The following is a 10,806-nucleotide window of genomic DNA, read 5'->3' as shown; positions in this document are numbered from 1 at the left end:
GCTTCTACTTGATAGGAATTACTTATGGTCACAAATGTGCATTTGCCTTGTCCTGGTGAGCCTTCATCCTCACTGAGAACCATTTAGGTTTCTTATGTACCATAACAATTCTGCAGACTTTAGGCTTTCCTGCAAGAACTCTTGTTATCCTCCAGGCCTCTAGCAAAATGGCCTTCACTGCAGCTTTCATCACCTGTATCTTTGTAAGGCCCAGCCCCTAATCGAGATGGCCTGGGGAACTCCAGGGTCTCTAGGTGACACCCATCAGCTCCCCACACCTCACCCACCATGAATGAGAAGACAGGTCATGAATTCTCCTAGTGCTTTATGGCTCAGTTCAGTTCATCAGTCTCTCATTTTCAGTCAAAAGCCTTCTGAAGCTCCCACTGCCTCTGCCTTCAATTCCACATCCCTTTGCATTGATCTCATTCATCAACCAGCAGATTACCAGGGATTTGTCATTATCCTCAAGAATTTTAGAGCCCGTGCAAATGACCCATCCAACAGCTTGCCTTTAGACTTCCTTAATGTGATTCTAAAGATTCTAAAGATGGCCAAATTCCTGTCACACCTGAGAACAGCTCCATTTGCATAATGCTCAACTCTAATGACACCACTCGATGTCAATCTCCTGGCCCTCTGCCTCACTTCCTCGAGGGCTGCTTTACAGTTAAAGAAAACCTACCTCTCTCCAACTACTAGCCCTTTACTCTCTGTGCTGCTGTGCCATTCCCCCCCAACCTCTACCCAGGCCTTCTCTGGCAGCTGAGAGCTGTTGGAAAAAAATTACATGACAATGAAGGCTAATATTACACTCAATTTATGATGTCTAATTTAGGCTGGATTCTCAATTCTTCTATTCAGCGCTTTATAGGATTTCAGATCAGTTCTGTCCAAAGACAAAATTACAGCAAGTTTAGTTAAAGATCTAATTGGCTTTTATTTGTGATTCATGAATCAAGGCAGGTTCCATTCTATAAAACAGAATGAGAGCTCCCACTGGGCAATGGCAGAACAGCCAGTTTTGTAAGGTGGGAACAAGGAAGAAAACAGAACAATTAAAAAAAAAAAAAAGCTGATTGGTTAACTTCAGGTTACTTTTTTGTAAAGATTAAGGCAAAGAGGACCTCCTGAATATGCTGATTCAGGTAGGCTGGAATGTCCTGTTTCCAGGGTAAAAAACCGTTTTCGAATCTACCTGCTACCTTGGTTTCAGTTTGATTATGTGACATTTAGCATGAGTGACTCCATTTTGGTGTGATCTGGTCTGTTGAGGCCTAGTGCAGAAGCCTAGTCCAAAACAATGGGTTCTCATAATTTTTGTGTACCAGTTCCTTCCTTAAATCCTGCTGAGGCTTATCCAAACCATTCACTCCTTTCATCATGTATTTGCCCCCTCCTGCTTCTCTTTTGGCCAGGGATCCCACCTCCTACTCTGATAGGAAATAAAGGTACAATTTCCCACCTAGGTTCCACCTACAAACACCTCTGCAGTTTCATGTATTCTTAACTCCAACCTGTTCCCATGCCTGGTTCCGGGAACAATAGCTTCAGCAAAGGTTTTGGAATTTGTTAATAATGTAAATTATCATTGGACTCACCCCAGACTTGCTCTGGGGATGGACCTGCAGACTGTTCTAAGAGGCCCTCCAGGTGATGCTGGGGCAGCTGTTTGAGACTGGTGTAGACCTCCTTCTCTGAGGACTTCCTTGTTCTTCTTTCATCTGTCTTCATTTTCTCTCCTGTTTCACATAATATTTCCCCTTCTGGAAAATTTATCTGAAGGAAATAACTGAAAGGAAAATAAATCTTGGGGCCCCAGAACTACTAAGGTAAAGGGAAAAAGTCAAGGTGGGAACTGCTTAGAGCAAAGCTGCCTCCCATTCTATTCAAAGTCTTCCCTCTGCTCACTGAGATAGATGCACATCTGATTGCCTTCTTCAGAAAGGCTAATCAGAAACTCAAAAGAATGCAACCATTTTTCTGTCACCTACCTGTGACCTGGAAGCCTCCCTCCCTGCTTCAAGTTGTCCTACCTTTCTGGACAGAACCAATGTACTTCTTACACATATTGATTGATGTCTCATGTCTCCCTAAAATGTATAAAACCAAGCTGTGGCCTGACCACAGTGGGCACATGTCATCAGTGTCAGGCCTCTGAGCCCAAGCTAAGCCTTCATATCCCCTGTGACCTGCACGTACACATCCAGATGGCTGGTTCCTGCCTTAACTGATGACATTCCACCACAAAAGAAGTGAAAATGGCCTGTTCCTGCCTAACTGATGACATTGTCTTGTGAAATTCTTTTTCCTGGCTCATCCTGGCTCAAAAAGCTCCCCTACTGAGCACCTTGTGACCCCCACTCCTGCCTGCCAGAGAACAACCCCCCTTTTTCCTTTGCCTACACAAATCCTATAAAACAGCCCCACCCCTATCTCCCTTTGCTGACTCTCTTTTCGGACTCAGCCCGCCTGCACCCAGGTGAAATAAACAGCTTTATTGCTCACACAAAGCCTGTTTGGTGGTCTCTTCACACGGACGCGCATGAAAATCAGGTCCTCCTGAGGCTGTGTCACAGGTGCACCTCCTCAACCTTGGCAAAATAAACTTTCTAAATTCACTGAGACCTGTCTCAGATATTCAGGGTTCACATAACCTAAAATGAGGACACAGGTTTCTACTTACACAAAGATGTTTATTACAGTATTATTTATAACTGGGAAAAACTAGAAAGAAGCCCAATGTCCATGAAATTATTAAGAAAGGACAGTGATGGCTGGGCATGCACCTGTAGTCCCAGCTACTTGGGAGGCCAGGGCGGGAGGATGGCTTGAGCTCAGGAGTTTAAGGATGCAGTGAGCTATGATCATACCACTGTACTCTGCTTGGGCAACAAGCCAGACCCTGTTCCCCTTCAAAAGAAAAAAAGGACAATGGACTATAAGTAGCAACTGAAATGATGTTATTAGTGTAAACCAAAAATAAAATTTGAAGGCCCCCCAACCATCTGAATGGACTTCCTCCTCAACCAGGGCTCTTGAAATGTAACCTGAGAGACTGTTTCAGGCTATGATGTGAAGTAGGGGATCAAACATGCCTCATTATACCTCTCCAGCATTAAACTCAACACAGACTTTAAGTCTGAAAATAAACACTTTGCAACCTATTCTCTCTGAAGCTTGCTAGCTAAAAGCTTCATCTGCATGATAAAACTTTGGTCTCCACAACTGTTTTTTTTCTTTTCTTTTTTTGAGATGGAGTCTTGCTCTGTCGCCCAGGCTAGAGTGTAGTGGTGTGATCTCGGCTCACTGCCAGCTCCCCCTCCCGGGTTCACGCCATTCTCCTGCCTCTGCCTCCCGAGTAGCTGGGACTGCAGGCACCCGCGACCACACCCAGCTAATTTTTTGTATTTTTAGTAGAGACGGGGTTTCACTGTGTTAGCCAGTATGGTCTCGATATCCTGACCTTGTGATCTGCCTGCCTCAGCCTCCCAAAGTGCTGGAATTACAGGCGTGAGCCACTGCACCTGGCCTTTTTTTTTTTTTTGAGACAGAGTCTCACTCTGTTGCCCAGGCTGGAGTGCAGTGGTGCAATCTCGGCTCACTGCAACCTCTGCCTCCTGGGTTCAAGCAATTCTCCTGCCTCAGCCTCCCAAGTAGCTGGGATTACAGGCATGCACCACCACGCCTGGCTAAATTTTGTACTTTTAGTAGAGACGGAGTTTCACCATGTTGGCCAGCCTGATCTCGAACTCCTGACCTTGGGTGATCTGCCTGCCTCGGCTTCCCAAAATGCTGGGATTACAGGCATGAGCCACCGTGCCCAGCCTCCACATCTTATCACAACCCAAACATTCCTTTCTATTGATTCCAGGTCTTTAGACAAACTCAATCATCAATCAGAAAATGTTTAAATTTACCTATAACCTGGAAGCCCTCCACCCTGCTTCGAATTGTCCCACCTTTCTGAACCAAACCAATGTATTTCTTAAATGTATTTGATTGATGCCTCATGCCTCCCTAAAATGTATAAAACCAAGCTGTACACTGACCTTAGGCACATGTTCTCAGGACCTCCTGGGGGCTGTGTTATGGGCCATGGTCACTCGTATTTGTCTTAGAATAAATCTCTTCAAATATTTTACAGAGTTTGACTCTTTTGGTCAACATTACGTTTTTAATCACACAGGGAAATGATTATACTACAATACTAAATAAAAATTTTTTAAAGGAAATATAAAATTGTACATAAAGGTTGCTTTAAGGCCGGGCACAGTGGCTCACACTTGTAATCCCAGAACTTTGGGAGGCCGAGGCAGGTGGATCACAAGGTCAAGAGATCGAGCCTATCCTGGCCAACATGGTGAAACCTCGTCTCTACTAAAAATACAAAAATTAGCTGGGTGTGGTGGCGCATGCCTGTAGTCCCAGTTACTCGGGAGGCTGAGGCAGGAGAATCACTTGAACCTGGGAGGCGGAGGTTGCAGTGAACCGAGATTGCACCACAGCACTTCAGCCTGGTGACAGAATGAGACTGCATCTCAAAAAAAGAGGCTGGTTTAAAATGTTGGTTTTAATACCAGCAGTTAGCTATGTTCCATCTCAAACCCCTCTAAAACCACAGTAACAGGAGTTTCCCTTGTTATTTTTTAATTTCTTAATTTTTGATAGCCATAGGGGTGTTGCTATGTTTTACAGGCTGGTATCAAACTCCAGGCCTCAAGTGATCCTCCAGCCTCAGCCTCCCAGAGTACTGGGGTTACAGGCAGGAACCACTGCATCCAGCCTATTTGTTTCTAAAGTAGAAAAGCACAAGAGCAATGAGGGTAGGAGAGGAGACAATTATGAGAGGTGAAGCCAGCTGGACTTTCTGGGATGAGTGGGGACTCAGAGAACTTTTCTGTCTAGCTAAAGGATTGTAAATGCACCAATCAGCACTCTGTAAAAATGCACCAATCAGCACTCTGTGTCCAGTTAAAGGATTGTAAATGCACCACTCAGCACTCTGTGTCTAGCTAAAGGATTGTAAACTCACCAATCAGCACCAATCACTCTGTAAAATGGACCAATCAGCACTCTGTAAAATGGACCAATCAGCAGGATGTGGGCAGGGCCAAATAAGAGAATAAAAGCTGGCCACTACAGCCAGCAGCGGCAACCCGCTCAGGTCCCCTTCCACGCTGTGGAAGCTTTGTTCTTTTGCTCTTCACGATAACTCTTGCTGCTGCTCACTCTTTGGGTCCACACTGCCTTTATGAGCTGTAACACTCACCGTGAGGGTCCGCGGCTTCATTCCTCAAGTCAGCGAGATCACAAACCCACCAGGAGGAACAAACAACTCCAGACGCACCACCTTTAAGAGCTGTAACACTCACTGCGAAGGTCTGCAGCTTCACTCCTGAAGTCAGCGAGACCACGAACCTACTGGAAGGAAGAAACTCCGGACACATCCGAACATCTGAAGGAACAAATTACAGACAAACCATCTTTAAGAGCTGTAACACTCACCATGAAGGTCCACGGCTTCATTCCTGAAGTCAGCAAGACCAAGAACCCACCAGAAGGAATAAATTCCGGACACAATAACACCAGCATTTTAGGAGCTGGACTATGGTGGAATGGCAAGCAACTTCAGATGAATTCCCTAGCCAGCAGTGAGGAAACATTCACTAACAGAGCAGAATCCCCCCTGCAGGAATTCGCAACATTGTGTATCTTTCCGAGTAGTGGCACAGGTGAGTTACAAAGAGAAGGAATGTTTGAAATTAGGTTTGTTTTTTTTGAGACAGGGTCATGCTCTGTCGCCCAGGCTGGAGTGCAGTGGTGCGATCTTGGCTTATTGCAGCCTCTGCCTCTGGGGCTCAAGCAATCCTCCCATCTCAGCCTCCTGAGATGCATGCCACCATGCCTGGCCCATTTATTGTATATTTTATAGAGAGGGAACTTCACCACATTGTTCAGGCTAGTGAGAGAGTAGAAAGGAAGAAACTGGTCAGGCAGTTAGGGTGGGTCCTCGGTTGAATTCTTTAAACAAAAGAACAGCCTGCAGGTACAGATAAGGGAACTTGCATAGAGGGGCTTGCCTAAGACAGGCCCACAGCTGAACAGATAAGAAAGGCTACGCAGGTGACTTTCCCAGTCATGCCTGCAATGGAAAATTCCATCCCCTGACGCATGCACAGTAAAGGGAACAAAGCAATATGGAATAGCTCAAGGTAAGAGCCCACATGCACACTAGGAGGATGGGGTGGAGCTAGCATAAATTTGCATCTTATGCAAATGAGACACCTAGTCCTCTTCAGTTTCTTATAAAAGCCTTTGCATTTAACTGTAAAAATGGCAACCCTCTTCCAGGCTCCCTCTCCACAGCAGAGAGCTTTCTTCTTTCACTTATTAAACTTTCGCTCCAACTTCACCGTTTGTGTCCAGGTTCCTTAATTTTCTTGGTTGTGAAACAAAGAAATGCAGGTGATACCCAGCAATGAGAAACTGCTACATTGCGGTGCATTGGCAAAACAGTAACATTGTGGTGCATTGTCAAAACTGTAACATTTTAGTGCATTGGCAGGGAAAGGAAACATTGGAAAGTTGAGTAGGAGGGACCTCCGATTCTTCATTTTTGTTTGGGGGCTTCTTGCCCTCAGTTTTTTTAATTAAACAAAACACTGCGCCCTTCAGCCAGTTAAAAGCTTTTAGAGTGGCTGCCATCCTTACAAGACTCAGGGGACAGGCTTGCTGGAGAGGACTTTCTCAATCCCCTATTGCCCTCACATGGTGGGAATGTTGGCTCTGTTCCAATCCAGTTTCCTTTGGAAGGAGGTCCTGGGGCAACTGAAGGCATCTGGCCAAGGCTATATAGGCCCCTGGACAACCTCTGGCCCCTGGACTACCTCTGGCACCCAACAGCCCATCAGGGTGTCGGCATCAGGACTTCCAGACTTTTCTATTGAATTTCTTTCTTCTCTTTTCACAGCTATCATATCTCCTATCCCTTCTTTATGTACTACGTTGAGGGATTTTTTTACAGCCTGGGAGATAATCTTGTTGGGTACAGTTAGCAGGTGCCTTGGTAACCAAGAATATAAATTTAAAAAAATTGCTGCTTCTGTGATTTCCTTGAGATGGGGGGATTTCAAGATTTCAGTCTAAACTTTCACCTAGTAAGCGCCTTTTTGTCCCCCAGTGATAGGCGTTCCTGGCACTGTATGTGCGGATATTTCACCTCGAGTGAATACCCTCTGCTCCATTTTTTTTTCCCATGTAAGAGCTCAGCATTCCCTAGTGAATTTAAGCAGTTCCTCTATGACAAGTTAATTTTTTCCTGCTAGTAGGCATGTTGTGGGGACATCCTATTAAGCCCCAAACTTCTCTTTCTAACATCTGCTTGGAAAGAATTTGGAGTCAGAGTTTTTTCCTGACATTTTAAGCACTCTAGTGCCACTTAGTGGGGTGGGATTCTTCTCCATGGGGACCCTTGTCAGCCTTTCCAGAACCTCTACTTCCCTGATTCCTTTCCCTCTTACGTCCCTCTCTCAGTGATCAGGCCCCATGCCCTATTTTGTAAGCAGAAAATCTCCCCTTTCAGCAGCTGGGAGGAAGCCATCTTGGCAAGACAGATTTTAGCCTCAGTGCTATCCCTATCAGAGGGAGGACAGCCATTCAATTCTTACATTATTTTGAGACATCTGTTCTGCATTCAGCTACATTGGCATCTAAGTGAAAAACGGGTCTTATGTTTAGAAGTCAATTGGTCCCATTCTCTAGGAATTCATAACTTTGCCTGGGCAGTAGTAAGAGAATGTATGGATAGAGTTAAGACACTCCCTCCATTAAAGGGTCTTGCCCAAATTCAACTATTGTGCAATCTCTCCTGGGCCCCTGGGGTACCCTGGGAGCCTTATGGGTCATGTGGGTCTGGGAAACCAGCAGGGTGGAGAGCTAGGGCCTCATACAGGTAAACATGACTACTCTTGCTGACTAGCTCCTCTAGATCCATGGGTGAAGGTTATGCTTGCATCCATGGGTGGCATATGTGATGGCTGCTGGGACCCTGAGGAGATGGGATGAAAGAGGAGAAGTGGGGCACTCTTTCTATCTTTCTCTCCACTCTGGGTCACTCTGAAAGGAGGAGGAAGACTAACGGACACCTTCTCCTCCCCTCTTTTCTTTTTTTTCTTTCAGGCTCAATTCACTTTATTTTTCTTGTATAAAAACCCTATGTTGTAGCCATAGCTGGAGCCTGGGTCCTCTGCATGGAGACTCTGGTGTGGGTCTTGAAGGAGTGGTCAGTGAATTCCTGATAGGGAGACTTGGTTAATACAGTCTCCTTCCAGGGGTTGGGGGTCAGGTAGCTGTAGGTCTTAGAGATGGCATCAAAGGTGGCCTTGGCAAAATTGCCCAGGGTGGCAGTGCAGCCCCTGGCTGAGGTGTAGCAGTCATCGATACCAGTCATCATGAGTAGCTTCTTGGGCACAGGGGTCAAGACAATGCCAGTGCCCCTGGGCACAGAAATGAGGCACACCAGCACAGAGCCACAGCAGCCTGTCACCTTGCAAGGGATGGTGTGGGGCTTGCTGATTTTGTTCCCCCAGTAGCCTCTGCACGCAGGGACTATGGAGAGCTTGGCCAGGATGATAGCCCCACAGATGGCAGTGGCCACCTCTTTGGAGCACTTAATACCCAGACTGATGTGGCCATTATAGTCCCCAGTGGCAACAAACGCCTTGAACCTGGTACACTGGCTGGTATGGGTCTGCTTCTGCACCAGCATAATTTTCAAAACCTCGTCCTTGAGAGAGGATGAGGTTTTGAAAAAGTCAGATGATCTCAGATTCCTTGATGGGCAGGGAGAAGAGATAGATCTCCTCCAGGGACTTGATCTTGATGTCCTTGACCAGGCGGCCCAGCTTGGTGACGGTCATCCACTCCTTATACTCGGCCTTGCCTCCGCGAACTCCATGGCCTTGGCCCTGGCCCTGTCCACAGCCACAACCCTGGTGCCGGATGCCACTACCAAAGCCTCTGCGGAAGCCACCACGGTTCCCCATCCTAGGGCCCCCGGGGCCTCCAGCCCCCTACTCCTGCACCGGCATCATCTGCCATTTGGTGTTTTCTTGGAGAAGTTCCTTCTCTCTTTTCTAGATGGGCAACAACCCATCTTCAAGCCTGCACTCCCCTTGAGCATAGCCTGTATGTAAGCTGGTGTAACCTCAGATCCTGAAGTTTGCTTTGGGCAAGCACTAACTCATATATAGAGATCTTCCAACTATTTAACCCAACTATTTAAACTCTCCTGGAAGGACGTTATGTTACTCTTAAATCAAACTCTAACTGCTGCTGAGAAACACGCAGCCCTACAGGTAGCAGAGAAATTTGGAGATGAATAACATATTTCCTCTAGCCATTCAAGAAAGAAAGCCAGTCAAAAGGGGAAAGAGAGTGAGAAAGAGGCAAAATCCCCATTCTCAGTAGGAAGAGAGGCAGTGCCCCTTGAAACCTCTAATTGGAACACTAGTGATCCCATAGATGAGTGGAAAAGAAAACACTTTCAGATGTGTATGTTAGAGGGCTTACAGAGGACCAGAGCCAAACCCCTCAACTACTCTAAGCTATCCATGATAGATCAAAAGCTAGATGAAAATCCCTCAGCCTTTTTAGAAAGGCTGAGAGAAGCCTTGGTAAAACACACCTATCTCCTAATTCATTTGAGGGACAGCAAATCTTGAAAGACAGATTTACTCAGGTGGCCCCTGGTATCAGAAGGAAGCTGCAGAAACAGGCTACTGGATCACATAGCACCATAGAAAACCTCCTAAGGGTACCCACCTTGGTCTTTTATAATAGGGACCAAGAGGAGGCCCAGGAAAAGGAGAGGAAACACAAGAAAAAGGCAGAGAGAGGGATACCTTGAAATGGAAAGCAGGCCTGGGACTCCATAAGCCTGGTGTTCCAGCCAGCCTGGTAAGTTGGTCAGTAACAAATTTTGCTGCAGGCCTCCATCTTGTTTTATGTCCTTGGGACCGTGACCTTGCGACGTGGTGGTACTTTGTTTTGGCCTCTGCTGTTTTACAATGGTGGCCTGAGTTCAATCCTGACTTGAGGAATGAGCACTTTTGGGTTAATATCTGTGTGACTTTTGCCATTTCCTGATTCTCTTCTCCTCTATGAACAACATTTACCTTTTTTCTTAAATCTTCATTTCCCTGAGTTATCTTTAAAGGTTCTATATTTTGTAAGAACTGCTTACCCCACTTTGAAAACACCTCATACACTTGTGGTTAAATCATAACCTTTATTGAGGCTTGTTGTTTTCACCTGTGAGGTTACTTCTGGTAACGCTCAAAAGCCAAAAATACTAACCACTTGGTGTGGCTAAAGTTGGATAACAAGGGATTTAAAAGGATTTTCTTAAAGCGTGCTCAGTTTAATTAAATGTGGATATCTAAGTTATACATATATTTAAAAGGCCTTTGTTTTTCTCTTCTTGGATCTTGTTTTTCTGGAAAAGGGTTTTCTTCAGTCACCTGAATTCTTTTTCTCCATTTTGTCTTGCCACTGTTTTTTTTTGTTTTTTGTTTTTGTTTGTTTGTTTTTTGAGATACAGTCTCACTCTGTCACCTAGGCTGCAGTGCAGTAGCATGATCTCAGCTCACTGCAACCTCCACTTCCCTGGTTCAAGCAATTCTCCTGCCTCAGCCTCCTGAGTAGCTGGGATTACAGGCACTCACCACCACACCCAGCTGATTTTTGTATTTTTAGTAGAGATGAGGTTTTACCATGTTGGCCAGGCTGGTCTTGAACCCCTGA

General features: G+C 45.7%; 1 pseudogene; it reads right to left on the bottom strand.

Annotated features, from left to right (window-relative positions):
* Positions 1 to 8,215: 8,215 nt before the first annotated feature.
* Positions 8,216 to 9,102, bottom strand: LOC101152224 (small ribosomal subunit protein uS5-like; annotated as a pseudogene).
* Positions 9,103 to 10,806: the final 1,704 nt, after the last annotated feature.

The sequence above is a fragment of the Gorilla gorilla genome, chromosome 11 (assembly GCF_029281585.2).
Source record: "Gorilla gorilla gorilla isolate KB3781 chromosome 11, NHGRI_mGorGor1-v2.1_pri, whole genome shotgun sequence".
NCBI lineage: Eukaryota > Metazoa > Chordata > Mammalia > Primates > Hominidae > Gorilla > Gorilla gorilla.
The sequence above is the reverse complement of the archived record's forward strand: the minus strand, read 5'-3'. Positions and strand labels throughout refer to the sequence as shown.